Source organism: Diorhabda carinulata, chromosome 6, assembly GCF_026250575.1.
Source record: "Diorhabda carinulata isolate Delta chromosome 6, icDioCari1.1, whole genome shotgun sequence".
Lineage (NCBI taxonomy): Eukaryota > Metazoa > Arthropoda > Insecta > Coleoptera > Chrysomelidae > Diorhabda > Diorhabda carinulata.
In genome coordinates this window covers 6,619,427-6,633,321 of record NC_079465.1, presented here as the reverse complement: position 1 = coordinate 6,633,321, position 13,895 = coordinate 6,619,427, and positions in this window count along the sequence as shown.

The following is a 13,895-nucleotide window of genomic DNA, read 5'->3' as shown; positions in this document are numbered from 1 at the left end:
ATATCTTTTGGATTACAACTGATCCAATTACTCTTTCTTAGTCCTTGCGGACTACAAACATAACTAAACAACGATACATATAAAATTAAATTTCAATATACATAAGAAAATCACAATGAGTAACAAAATTATAGGTAATAGTAATAGGAAATATTGGTAATATTGGTTGGTAAGGTATGATAACCTGCGAGAAGTTCTCCTCTGAGAGCATAGTACTGCACCTTACGTTAATATTTAAATGCTCGATTAGGATCTATAGAACACTTTTTTTGGAAATGCCAGTCTGTGCTGCAGTTTTTTTTTTTGTTTTAAGGTGATGTTCAATTTTACTAATTTGATTTTTTTTGTAGAATTCACCACACGTGGAATGATGCCCCCAGCGAAGCAACTTAGACCAATATTTAATCGTTGAAAATTATGAACCGTAAATAGTCCACATTCTGTCTTTGATTTTGTATAGGTGTCGATCTTTCTTCAGTCAAAAATATTAGAGCAACGCGAAGCTTGTTTTGGGGCATTTTTCAAAACAATTTGATTATGTAGTGGTTCGAGCTCCAATATAATATATATATATATATATATATATATATATATATATATTCTATTATATATATAATTTGCATTTAGCACAATTTGGCGAACTTAGCACGAAATATGAAGCATTCTCTATATTCCAGCTATTCGAAGTGGATATATGTCACTAGATATCAAAATACAATCAAAACTATGAATTTCAAAACTAGAAATTAATAAAGTTATCTAACCAAACACTAACAATATAGTACGATGAGATATAAAATAACAAATTTATGTTCAAGTTGACAAACGTGTGATTAAATATGAAAAAAAAATACTAGCAACTCTTAAAATATTTGTCTCGCCTATTGGGTCGGTCCAGTGCCAAAATTAGCCGCACTGATCATCCCCCATATTTAACTAATTTGCCTCTTCCATCGATCATGTCCCAAAATCAAAATTGGAAAAATGACTCAGTGGAAAGCAATTTTGGATAAATTAATAGATGATGGCAGAGACAAACGTGTATTTAATGCAAGTTACTGAAGATTATTCTATGGATAATTTTGAAAAATTGTAAAATCATAGGATTGATTAGTGCTTAGAATAAATTTTATATTGATTATTCTCACAGTTATCTAACTAGTCGTCCTCCTATCAAACCGCTCTTCTATACGACAATTCAACTGAAATGATCTTCACAAAATTGCTTATATATGTTTTACCAATAACTAAATAGCATCTCTTAGATTGTTTATTTCCCAATCGCTGTACATTATTAATTTTTAGTGGAAAATCAATCTATGTTACCTCACACTAGTTAAATCATGCGACCTAATAATTTTTAATAATATATTAGTGATAAATTTAGCAGATTAATCTAGCAGTTTAAATTGAAATAAGTAAATCAGAAACTTCTGTTTGTCGACTAGTTGCTCTTCATAGTTCAAATGTAAATATAATGTGCAACGGGCTCGGGCATATTGAAATTCAAAGAACTTTCACTACTTTAAGTCGAGATTTTGCTTGATGCTTAAGATACTCATTTCAAAAAAAAATTTACTGGAAAATACAGTTCTATTCATACTACTTAGATTTTTTGATGAAAGAAACATATTTCATATCAATAATTATGTAAGCAAAGTGATATCATCCATATTTCGAAACAAGAAAATTAGATATGAAAAGTAGATAATAGATATATATTGGATTGTATTATGAAAAAGTGAAAAACATTTTGTGAGTAAGGTAGAGATCTATTAAAACACTCACAAGGTCCTTAAATAAATTTTCGAAATAGTTTCCGCCTTACAAATTTAAAATAAAACAAATTTGGACAAAACAGACAAAATAGGAATAAAAATGCATGAAACACGCATTTCCATATTAAAGAAATGCATATATTTCTTGCATCAACAGTTAAAAAGAAACATAAAGAGCTGGGTATAAGATATAAAAAGAGCCAGGGAAACCTTTTGAAGACACTACATCTTACAGACCAATAAGTCTACTACCAGTTATGTCAAAACCTCTAGAAAAACTACTGATTGACAAAATAGAACCGATACTAAAAGCCAGCAGACTAATATCTAACCACCAATTTGGATTAAGAGAGCAGCATACCCCCTTAGATCAAGTTGAACGAGTCACAACAAAAGTGTACCAATCTTTTGAAGATAAAGAATACTGTTCGGCGGCCTTTTTAGATATTGCTCAGGCATTGGACACGATGAACTATTATACAAAATCAGAAAAACCTCAGGCAAAACCTTTTCCAAATCCTAAAATCCTACCTGAACAGACACTTTCAAGTCAAAATCCAAGATTACATCACCACTCTACATTCAATTATGGCAGGAGTTTTATGGGGAAGTGAACTTGGCCCGATCCTCTATCTCATGTACACAGCTGATATTTTCACACACAATAATGTGTGTGCAGATGACACTACCGTGCTGGCATCTCACGCCATCTTCTTGTGGCTAAAAACTTGAAGAACAAAAGTAAATGAAAATAAAACTGTGCATGTTATATACACCCAACGGAGAGTAACCTGTCCAACTGTTATATTAAACGGGCATCTTCTGCAACAAAACGAGAGTGCAAAATAGCTTGGAATTCATCTGGTGCAACGACTAACCTGGAGCACACACATACTAACCAAGAGAAAGCAATTAAAACGCAGCAAACTGTGTTAGTTAAAAGGTCAAAAATTTCAACTAACCATCGACAACAAGCTTCTAATATATAAAGAAGAACAAGTAACTGTGATTTGTTTTTTATAATATGGATATAATAGCATATAGAAATAGAGAATGAGATTCATAACATTTCCACACTTGATTTATTTCATTTCATTCAAGTACAAAATCTTTAGCAGGGTATGACATGAGAGAACAATGAGATTAATGTAATATATAATTGAGATGAAATAAGAAATAGTAATAATATTTATTATAACATAGACACTGATAATTAGATTGTGTTATTTCAGTATGTTAACAATGTTGAGGAGAATAATGGCATGACAGATCAAGCAGGTGCGACAATATCTAGAAAATATCTCAGAAAGTAATTTATAAAGATGGTTCCAGAAGCTCCTGGCCCAACAAAGAAAACGCAGAAATAAAATATTGAATTTTTAAACGTAATCTTCTTTTTGGTGCATACACTTTTACCAGTGATCGAAGTTCAATAAGTTCGATACCCTTTTTAAGATTAGAATCGGATACGAATACGTCAAGTTCTTCAAAATAGCATCTAACTACCGACAAAACCTCTCCATTGAGAGAAATTTTTGACTACCGAACTATTTTTTCAATCTAGAGGTAACTATACTTTAATTTATTAATTTTGGCCCTTGCAATAACGGATATGTGAACTGGTGCATTGTCTTGAAGGAACAACACTTGCTTCCTAGCCAAATGCGGCCGTTTTTGCTTGATTTCTTCTCTAAAACCTTGAAATAAATTCGCATAATACTCACGTTGAAATTTTTTTCTTTTCTAAGATAGTCAATGTAAATTATCCAAAGCGCATCTCAAAAAACGGTCGTTCCTTCTTTGGAGCCGGTCTCTCTCTTTACAGTCCATTGTTTTGATTATTTTTCTGATTCATCTGTGAACTGATGGATCTACTTTCAAACATGGTCAAGAAACGGCGCAAAAATTTGGCTTTATTTTTGTGAAAAATTGCCAAACAATCCATGGAAACATCTGCAAGGCGCTGTTACTGTTCCATTGTGGGCAAACGCGGCACCCATCCATATTATCAGTTAATATGCGATATACCGGACTTGAAATGTCTACTACGTCTCCGTATTTTCTTTAACATTTTTGGAGGCGTCACCTCATTTGGTCAACTACTGCGATGTCAAATAAAACTATTGTATCACATAATGATGACCAATTTTTTCCATGTTTACAAATTTACTGAAAATGTTCATTGTTGGTGACTACCCAACAAATACTTAATAACGTGACATCTTTAAATTTGGAACAATCGCTATATAGATTATGTACTTTCTAATACAGTGATATTTTTCAAACAACTACCGTCATATCTGGATCAGGCCATGTACTTCTGGAACTTTCTTCGTAGAACCATCCCTCTGAAAAGAATCAAGTAATCGTGAAGCATTTTGTTCCACAAATCAAGTAATATAAATCGTAGATACAGATACTAAATTATATCATCTGGGTAGAGGAGATAAATACGTGAAAACATTTTAAAGAAGATGAAAATCAACTGCGATATCAATATCTTGTGATGAGTAGTTCCATGTACAATCAAAGGACCCATTGGAAGATGAAAAAGCTAAGAGAATCAATTATTTTTATGTTACAACTTAGAGTCTAAGCCATTGTGAATAACATTTCACTAATAAAGAGAAATAATTTCACAAATCAACAAACAGTATATCAATACATATCATTCAAGTTCTAATACCTGATTAAATTAACTTTTCTAACTAACTAAAATTTTGGAATTCGACGCTCTGCTTCATCTCGGTCCACGAACTCTAATTATTTTTCATTTACTAGACTGAAATTACGAGCATTAAATGTTTATTTCTAATTTACCGCTACACTTCTTCCTATTTACCATCGTTAACCGTCGTCCGTCTAGTTTCTCTTATTCTAATTAATTAATTTCTTGATGTTACTCTCAGTTTCATTTTCTTGCGCCTCTTGACAAATATCCAAGTTGGAATTCAAAGTTTTTACATCCATTTGTTACTTAAAGTTTCTAGAAAACACCCACTAGTTAACTCAAGAAAACTTCTCTAATTTCAAGAATTAATGTCGCCTGAATATGTTCTCAATACTCACATCAATCTTCTTCTCATTTGATAGTAACGTATAATTATTTGATGAACGGTGCCATTAAATTACAATAAATCTGGAAAATCATCTCAGATTAGTTATGATATTTATGTAACCTTTACTACATATTATTTGAACATGGATGTAGATAGTGTAGGTTCCCGTTTGTATCCGCTTAGGATGTCGAATGTGTGTATCTTTTTATTAAAGTACAAATTTTCTATATTTTTTTGTATCTTCAAGTTTTTTCATACTAATACCCTTTTTCCTCTGCCTTTTTCTTCTTTTGCTCTAATTCTGATTTTTTGTCTTCTTGATTGGCCAATCTGACTGAAAATGCTTTCTCACCAGAAAAAGCTTTTTACTGCGATCTTCAGCTGCAGTTCTATAAAGTTTGCCATTCTGATTTTTAGTTCTTCTGAGTTATCTGTTTCCATTTTTACTCCTTTGACGACTATATTATTCTTTTTTTCCTGATTTTCCAAATGCCCCAGTCTGTTCTCCACGTCTATGTTTTTTTTTTAATTTTACTATTGACCTCAATTAGTTTTTAGTTTTCTTTCTTCAATTGTTTTAATTCTTCTCTATATTCCCTTTGTTCTTTTTGTGTTTCCTTGATCTCCTTGGCCATTTCCTCCATTTTGTCTCCTATAAGTTGAATCATATCCATCATTTTAACTATGGTGGTTTTCCTGGATTAGTTGACAGTGACCTATTTCTTCTTCAGTTTCCTCAACTTCCTCGCTGTCATTTTGTTTAGTTTTTTTTTTTCGTAGAGATTTCCTAGTTCGTCTCTTGTTATGAATATTTCGTTCACCACTAAAAAATTGCAGTTGTTCAGGTCTTATATATGTAGAAACTTGTCTTTATTGCTATCACATCGTGGAAAAAGTCGTCGGTCGGCTATCCCATCGGACCTTGAACTTTAATCAGTGATTTTTACGTTTCATCAATTCAATGTATATATATTATAACCTAATAAACCATCTTACTTGTGCCTTTTCAGAAAATTTTGCACTTTAATCTTTAACAGTCAGTAATAACAGCTTTGTTGATTTAAATTGCTCGTAATTCTCTGGAAAACGAAGTTAGTTACGGAGCAGCAAGCTCATTTTATTCTCATATGTCGTTTTCAGATTGATGAACTATAAAAGAGTATTTTTTAAATTTTATACTATGGTTTATTTCAAGTTCTTATTCCATTATATCAGCGTTTGTTTCAAGTAAACCGATTCGAACAGTAGTTTCCGAAAGATTGTAAGGTTTGGAATGATTAAATTGGGATTTCAATATACATCTTTAAACTGCTGTTAAAAATACCTAAAGCTTTAGAAGAGTTTAGCAGTCGTTTCAATGTCTCAAGAGGTACATTCCAAATGGTATTGGATGAACTTTCTTTCAGTAGTTGATTAAAAAAAACTTTTAGATCTACATTTACAATAATGCGGGTACTATCAATAAAAATGACTGAAGAACAGTATTCTTAGATGTTTATTGTAATGATTGGTTGATATATAGAGGAGAATTGATTATAAAATGAAAATTTTTAATATACCAGTAGAACTAGTAGGATATTAAGACTATTATTTGGAATAAAATTTGTGAAATTCGTGGAATATATTAATAAAATATTAGGGTGTGGTATTTCTAATTTTAATAAAAAAACGTATATCCAATTCATTTAATGAACATCTCGGTTTAGGAGAACATCACATGATCTTTTCTATAGAATATATAGTAACTTGGATATTATAATTCCAGATCACGTGAAAAAGATTAAATTCACTTTTCACCCATTAATGAATTCATTTTACTGCCTGATAATAAAAATAGTGTTGTCTTTCTTTTTACTCGCACAATTTTGAAACTGTCTTCTATTTGTTCTCATTAATATTAATTATTATCTATTGAGGTAAAGGAAAGTTCTTTAGATTCAGTATGTAAGTTACAAGAACAATGATCTATTATAGTGTTTGAATGATTAGATTAAATCTAAAGAACATTAGATGAACACAACCTGGACCATCAAAAGAACTAAAATAGACTAGGTAAATTTAATCATTATTCAAATCTCTCTCGCCTGTAGATTAGGTCGACTGGGGATACCACGTAAAAAAACGTATCTACGGACTCTACCTCATAGGTGGAGGGAAAAAGAGTAGATTACGAATAATAAATTATATATAAATGTTGAAAAGAATCTGTAAGGAAAAGAAAATGTGGTGAGCATAGACACGCTCCGGTACTTTGTAGCGCTCTATGAGTCACAAGAGTGAGTGCAATTGTTCTGGGATAATTTTATTGAAAATTAAAAAATAGAAAGTTATTGAGCGAAAAAAGAAACGGTGTGAAAATATTAGCACTTTTTTGCTCTTACCTTTTTAAATTCGCGATTAAAGGCAAAAAGTGTCAAAAACAAAATAGTAGGCAAAGCAATTTGCCACAATTTGTATTTGTACAATTTTTTTGTAGTTCGCGAGATATCAAAAACAACTTTTCACCCCTTTATTTAAGATGGCCACAGGGGTACAAGGGGTGGAACCCCACAAACTTGGTAAAACTCGATAAAATAGAATTGCGTTCTCAGAAAAACGCAAGGTCCATTGTAACATTGGGATAACATAGAACGAGCGATTGGGAGTTGTTATTAGTGAACACTAAATATTGATAGGTTAATATCAAATAACATACTTCAGAAAATTTCGGTAACTTAGAACATATGTATCTAAAACAATACCCATCTTTTTGCAATAATTTTATGAAGTGCTCAATTAGCCCCAATTTAATATGAAAAGGTGTCAATAAAAACTTTTCTGGCGAAACCAGATAACAGATTGATAACATTTTTCTCGCCAGGAGTTAAATCGTGTCGTAATGGCCAGTTAGCTGTTGTCCAGTGTAGCACTCTGGCTCTACCTATCACACAAACATAGGAAACAAGGGAATTTGATATAATCTGATTTCAAAATCTCTACAAACCATCCATTAATGTTCTTATTATCGGATTTTTCCAAGAATTGCAGCTAAGCCATTGTGGTTTTCTTTCCATATGAACTAAGTTTCCCATTGGAAGATATGCAAATACATTCCATTTTCTTTGCTGTTGATCATAACCCTCTTTCATTGAACAAAATTTCTTTCTAGTTTGATATTTTCTCTCAATAACAACATAGACGACTAAAGCTAAGACTAATAGCTACGAGATACTAAAATCAGAAAACGAATGTTAGGTACAGATTTTTTGTTAGAAACTTTTAAGAACAAGCGTGCGACTTGAATAGATTTTATTGCTCAGGAGTGTAGTACTTTTTCTTGTTATTTGTTCGATTTATATCTTGAGGAGCTACGAAAACATAAAGAATTGACGACAGTTTTGAATATTCTAGTTACATTTGTTAGTATTTGTAGGCCAACATCTGCTTCAAATTTCCACCTTCTCATATTATTATAAGTTGTCGTTATTGGTACAAGTCGAAATTACCCAGGTTTGGTAATTTAGCAAACAATTGATTTAGCTTCTTTCGTTTTGTCTAACTAATAGAGAATTGAAGCAATGGAAGCAATTGGAATAAAACACTAAACATGAGATGAAGAGAAAAGAAATGGAATATGTACGATGACAACGAGGGAAATAACAAAACAATATAAATCAAATATTGAAGATTCCAATTTTATATGAACCTCGTACGTCAACGAATAATAGCTGGAACAATATTAGGTGAAAGAAGACAAAAGCATAGAAGACCATTACAACAATGGATTGATCATTATAAAGAATTCGAACTAAATAAAAAGACAAATTATTGAGGATATGAGATTACTTTAAAAAAATCTAGATACCAATAATGTGTTATACTAACGTTAAATGACATTTGTTTGTGGAAAGTCGAAATTTTCCCTTGAATAAATTATAAATGAGATTCTTTGATATTTCATATAACGATTTAATGGACATATATTAACCTGAGTTTAGGAAAAAAAACATTTTTTAGTATATTTCCTTCAGTCCTAATGATTTTCACTGTACAATATATGACAGTTACCCCATAAATAATTTTGGCCCAAAAGGGGTATGAATTACAAATGATAAGAGAAAGAAATATCCACTTGAATTCACAACAGGACTAAAAATAAATTTAATTGTATATAATGAATTCTCATTCGACAACAAGCACTGATTGGAGTTAACTGTTTCAAATTGAATAAAATTCGCAACGTCAAATTTTTTTCTCACCTCTTCATATATTTTATAAACCGTTGAGCTGGAAACGGGAAGTCAATGCAAACTTTTCCGTATTTTTTATGTTTATTTTATTGAAATTAGTAAAGTTGTGGGTTGTTTCGGGAAAATACAAAGAATTCAAATTTTATAAAGTGAGATTTTGATTTGATTTCTTCTTTTGATTCCGTGCGAAGATTGCGAAATAAGTTTATTTGTTCTACATGATTATGACTCATTGGGAGCTATGATTACGAATATCATATACACCGAAATATGTATCATAATATTTTCAATAGCTTATTCGTAATTATGTCTGACATAACGTTTTTGGATTTTGTACATTGTGCATATAGCGTGTTATTTTCTATTTTCTATAGTTTAATTTTATATGCTTTTTCACAAATGAACATCATTAAAGATATTGTTATGGTAGATATGTTTACATGAGATTTGAAACCGCTAAACTGAAATTAGAGTTGGAGGCGTGAACTACAAACTCCTCTTTTTGGTATATTACGTGCCACTGGGAAAAGCAGTTTAATACTCGACGAACATGAACCAGATCAAATACGAGAAATTTGTAACGCATAAAAGGCCCCAAATGGAAACTCGAATGGTGAAAATTAATTGCTTTCAATTAATAGTCAGGTTTGCCAATTCCCCTGGTATTATTTACAGGTACAGGTATTATGCGGGAATTGCTAGAAGCAAAAGATAAAACTGTCTTTTTGGGTGATAATTTTTAATTAAAAAGTTATTACTAAACCACAAATTAAAATTGTTCAATTTCGATTGTCGATTATGAGTAGTTGATTCGACAAAGTCTTCAAGAGAAAGTTTAATAACTTCAAACAAACCGCTACAATTCTAGTAATCCGATCAAACCAACTCTTAATGGACTAACCGGACTCCTTTAAATAGAAGTATTTCGCAAGCCCCTCCGACAGTTAAGAAGTAGAAGAGAACTTTGGAATTCAAACTTGCTAGAATTTCACGTATAATTCTAAAGTTTTGCTTTTGAAATTAATGGATCAGAATTACCGGAGATTTATAAGATAACCGAATTGAACTACAAGGCTGTTCTATATAATATAATATATATAAAAATTATATTCTAACTATGAACAGCAAATTTTTCTCCAGATTTGCAATAGTTGAGAATTTGGAAAACATAATGGAATAGTTTATATAAAACAATGAGTAAACTGAATATACCAATAGAAATTCTACTAGCTAAAGGAAATTTTAAGACAACGATATATTGTTAATTACGTTTCAAAAAGAATTAGTATCATCATTAATAGAATAGGTATAAGATCAATATAACAATAAGAAAAAACTTTAATTTGGACAAAAACAAAATTAAAAACATCATTGAATGAATTGAGAAACATTTTATTAGAAAAGAAGAGTAGTAATATATAAAGAGTGGCAGTTGTATACCAAAGAATGAATCAGTAGAATTAATATAATCTGCAAATCGGTTGAAGAATTACATAGACAGGGGTTAATGTGTATTGATTTTCTACACGGGCCATTTGACTATTACAATCGGAACTGAAAGAAAACCATGAAAAATATGTAATATGTTATGTGTGAGGCACTGTAGTTATCGACCAACTTTTGAGGGTAGAATCTAAAATTGCTAAATATGAGCTATGATGATAGTATTCCATCTGAATCCCGGAATAATTCCATTCAGCAATCTTGGAAATGAGGATTATAAGATGAACAGTTTATATTGTTAATTCTATCAATCAAAATCCATTATTTTTTCTTCAAAATTTTCACTTCTTTGTAAATTATAATTCAGTCTATCAACATTGTGTCTCCGTTTTGGGCTGCTTTTCAACCAATCCAATGCTTTCCAGTATATGCTTCCCAGCCCAGACAAAATAATTTTTGTATACTTAACAACAAGACAATAACATAACCATTTTTTTTTCTGTAGAAGAGGGAATGTTCCCGACGTCGTTGTCGGATAGTGTAGGACTTTTACCGAGTAAAACCCTCTGCACTCTTGCAATGTGCAATGGTATCCGCTCTTGCATTGCTTCGTTATGTCTAGATGTCTAGTTACTACTCTCTTCATCTTTGGTTTCTTTTAGCCCGTATCGCCTCATTAGTGTAGTTCCAGGATTCCTCTGATTCTAATAAACATTCAATCATGTTGGCAATACTGAAACCACGTCCACATTTCTAGGTATATAAGTTTCTTATTTATTTTCACCTGGAGCAGTGGAAGAGCGTATTTTTTGCATCGTCTTTCTGACTGCTGTAGGTACATTTAGAAGTGTCTGATCTCCGTCTGGTATATAGGTATCTGTGAAAGCATCCATTGCCTGTTAGTGCTTAACAGGCACTTAACATACCAATCAAATGTTATCGTGATAGCTAATCTTCTTAAATCTCTTCTTCTCCATACTAAATCATTATTCCAAATGATTCCAACATAGTTTCTTCACTTTTTCGGCAAAAATTTTCGCAATTTGTCCATTCTGTACTTTTCCTGAGACCGTCATTCATTCATGTTGCTCTTGTACCTAATTATCGATATACATTAGACGCACTCCATCGTAGTCATAAACGCCGATTCACTCTAAAATAGATCTATGTTAGCAATATCATAAAATAGATCCCATATAATTAAATCCCATACTTTCTCAGCTCTGCGATCAACGATTCATTTTATTTTTCTCCAAGGTTTCTCGTTTTGCTTTAAGCTCGCTACGAATATCTGAATCAACGGAAAGCTTTTATTTTTCTATTATCACAAATCGATTATCAGCAAAAAATAAGGTCCACAACTCTCTATTTCTACTACAATGAAATTTTTTATTTAAACTCTAGAATATTATTGTTTCCCAATCACGCTCAAAACAATGAGTACTTAATGAATGCTTAATTATGGAAAACAAGTCGCAAAAAGAAGAAGAATGATATAACCAATTAAGCAGCTCCTCTGGCGTCGTTACAGAATCTGTGAACACATATTATGAGAATCATTCTGATTATCAGATATTGTGTCATATAATTTCTCATTATTATTCTCAGTGTGAGATGACTTATTTTGTATTGAAATCGTTTTGCTGAAGAAAACTCAATGAAATAAAGAAAATAAAAGAGTGGTATCGAGGCTTTGTATTATCATCACATATATCAGACGCGTTGGAACTTTATAAGGATGTTTGATCGTATGAAAAGAGCTACAATAACAAAGAGCAATTGGGTTGTATTGTACGCTAGTTAAAAACTTGAACAAGTTTTGGCGAGACAAACTTTTCAAAGTTAAATTCAGTATCCGTCTCTCCGTCTTTGAGACCAAACTGAATATGTTTCCATATAAATATAAAAAACGCTTAGTATAAGGCGAATATTGAGAAATGAAAGATCCTTCCTGAGAAAAAACAGAGATTCGTAAGGGGAATTAATTGATTCTTTAATTCAAAAAGCATCACTCGCAGTGACATTGACGTTTCTGAAGAAATATATTTCCCACAGATTCAGAGAGACTTTAGTTTCTCTTCAAAATTCTACCCCCTTAAAAACAAAGTTAATATATTCCACGATTTCCTGTAAGTTCTTGTTGGAACACCGTTTCTACCAAAATCGACTTGAACTAACTCTATGCCAATGAAACAAGATTTTTTTAAGCCTTGGAGGTTCTTCAAACATGATGATATATTAATCACCAGCGCTATCAATAAACAAAATAATACTTTCTAAATTACTACCTTCAAACTTACTAGTAGAAGAACCTTGAATTGAGCTATCACTAACCTTACAAAGTAACAGAAAGCTTCATGCTCTTAAGTCTTCTCTATAGGTTGGTACAGTCAAGAGGCTGAATTTGAACGGTCTCTGTGTTTTGAGTACCGCTGTTCTTTCTGTAGTTACTTGCCTTACCATCTTTTTCACCGGCATGTTTCCATATGTTAATCCAGTAAGTCCAAGTGCTCTTCCTGGCCGCCAAAATATTTTTTTTATATTTATAATCATGTTTTTCTCGTGCTTTATATATGTGCTTCTTAAGCGGTGTTAAACTCAAATATTTTGCTGTGTTAGTATGTGGTATCTCTTAGTCTTCTATTTTGATTGCTAAATATTGCTCCTTTGTAATTGTTGGTTGATTGCCGCTTCTTCGTAACTGTAGCAGAAGAATTCTGTAAATAACAAAATATATTAATTGGGGAATGCCATAAGCATACATGATGTGAAGTACCAGCCCAAGCAAAATACCGTGTTGATTATCAAGTCAGTGTATGATGAAAACATCAATTTTTTTCCTTTTAGTATCAGTATTTTCAGTAGAATGTTCTCAAATAGCACTGGTACCATTAGTAGTTGTGATATTGTATGAATATTTTATTTTTACTGGTTTCCCTGGTTTGGGTATCATTATGACTTCATTCACTTTCCACAAGGTAGATACAATTTCAATATATGCATTAGTAATAATAATAATAATATTAATAATAATTACTAGTGAAAATCTCTTTCCAAGCACCAAATTCAGTCCTTCTTGTCGATGTAGATTTATCTAACACTCTTAACGTTCTCAACAAACACTAGGAGAAACTGGCCAAATATGCGGAACTCGCTATGTCAGCAACCGGCCTAATACTATGCACGAAAGCATCGCCAAACCAAGGATTATCAAATAACACCTTTTCCGACAGTCAGTAAATGGTAATTTTGATTACTTGCCACTCAATGTGCAGTTTATTATGTGAACCGAGCCTAATCCTTTTGATAATTTGTATGCCGGAAAGATAATAAATAATAAGTGTATGTAAATGTTGTACTAACTCACTTATAACTAAATCAAAAGC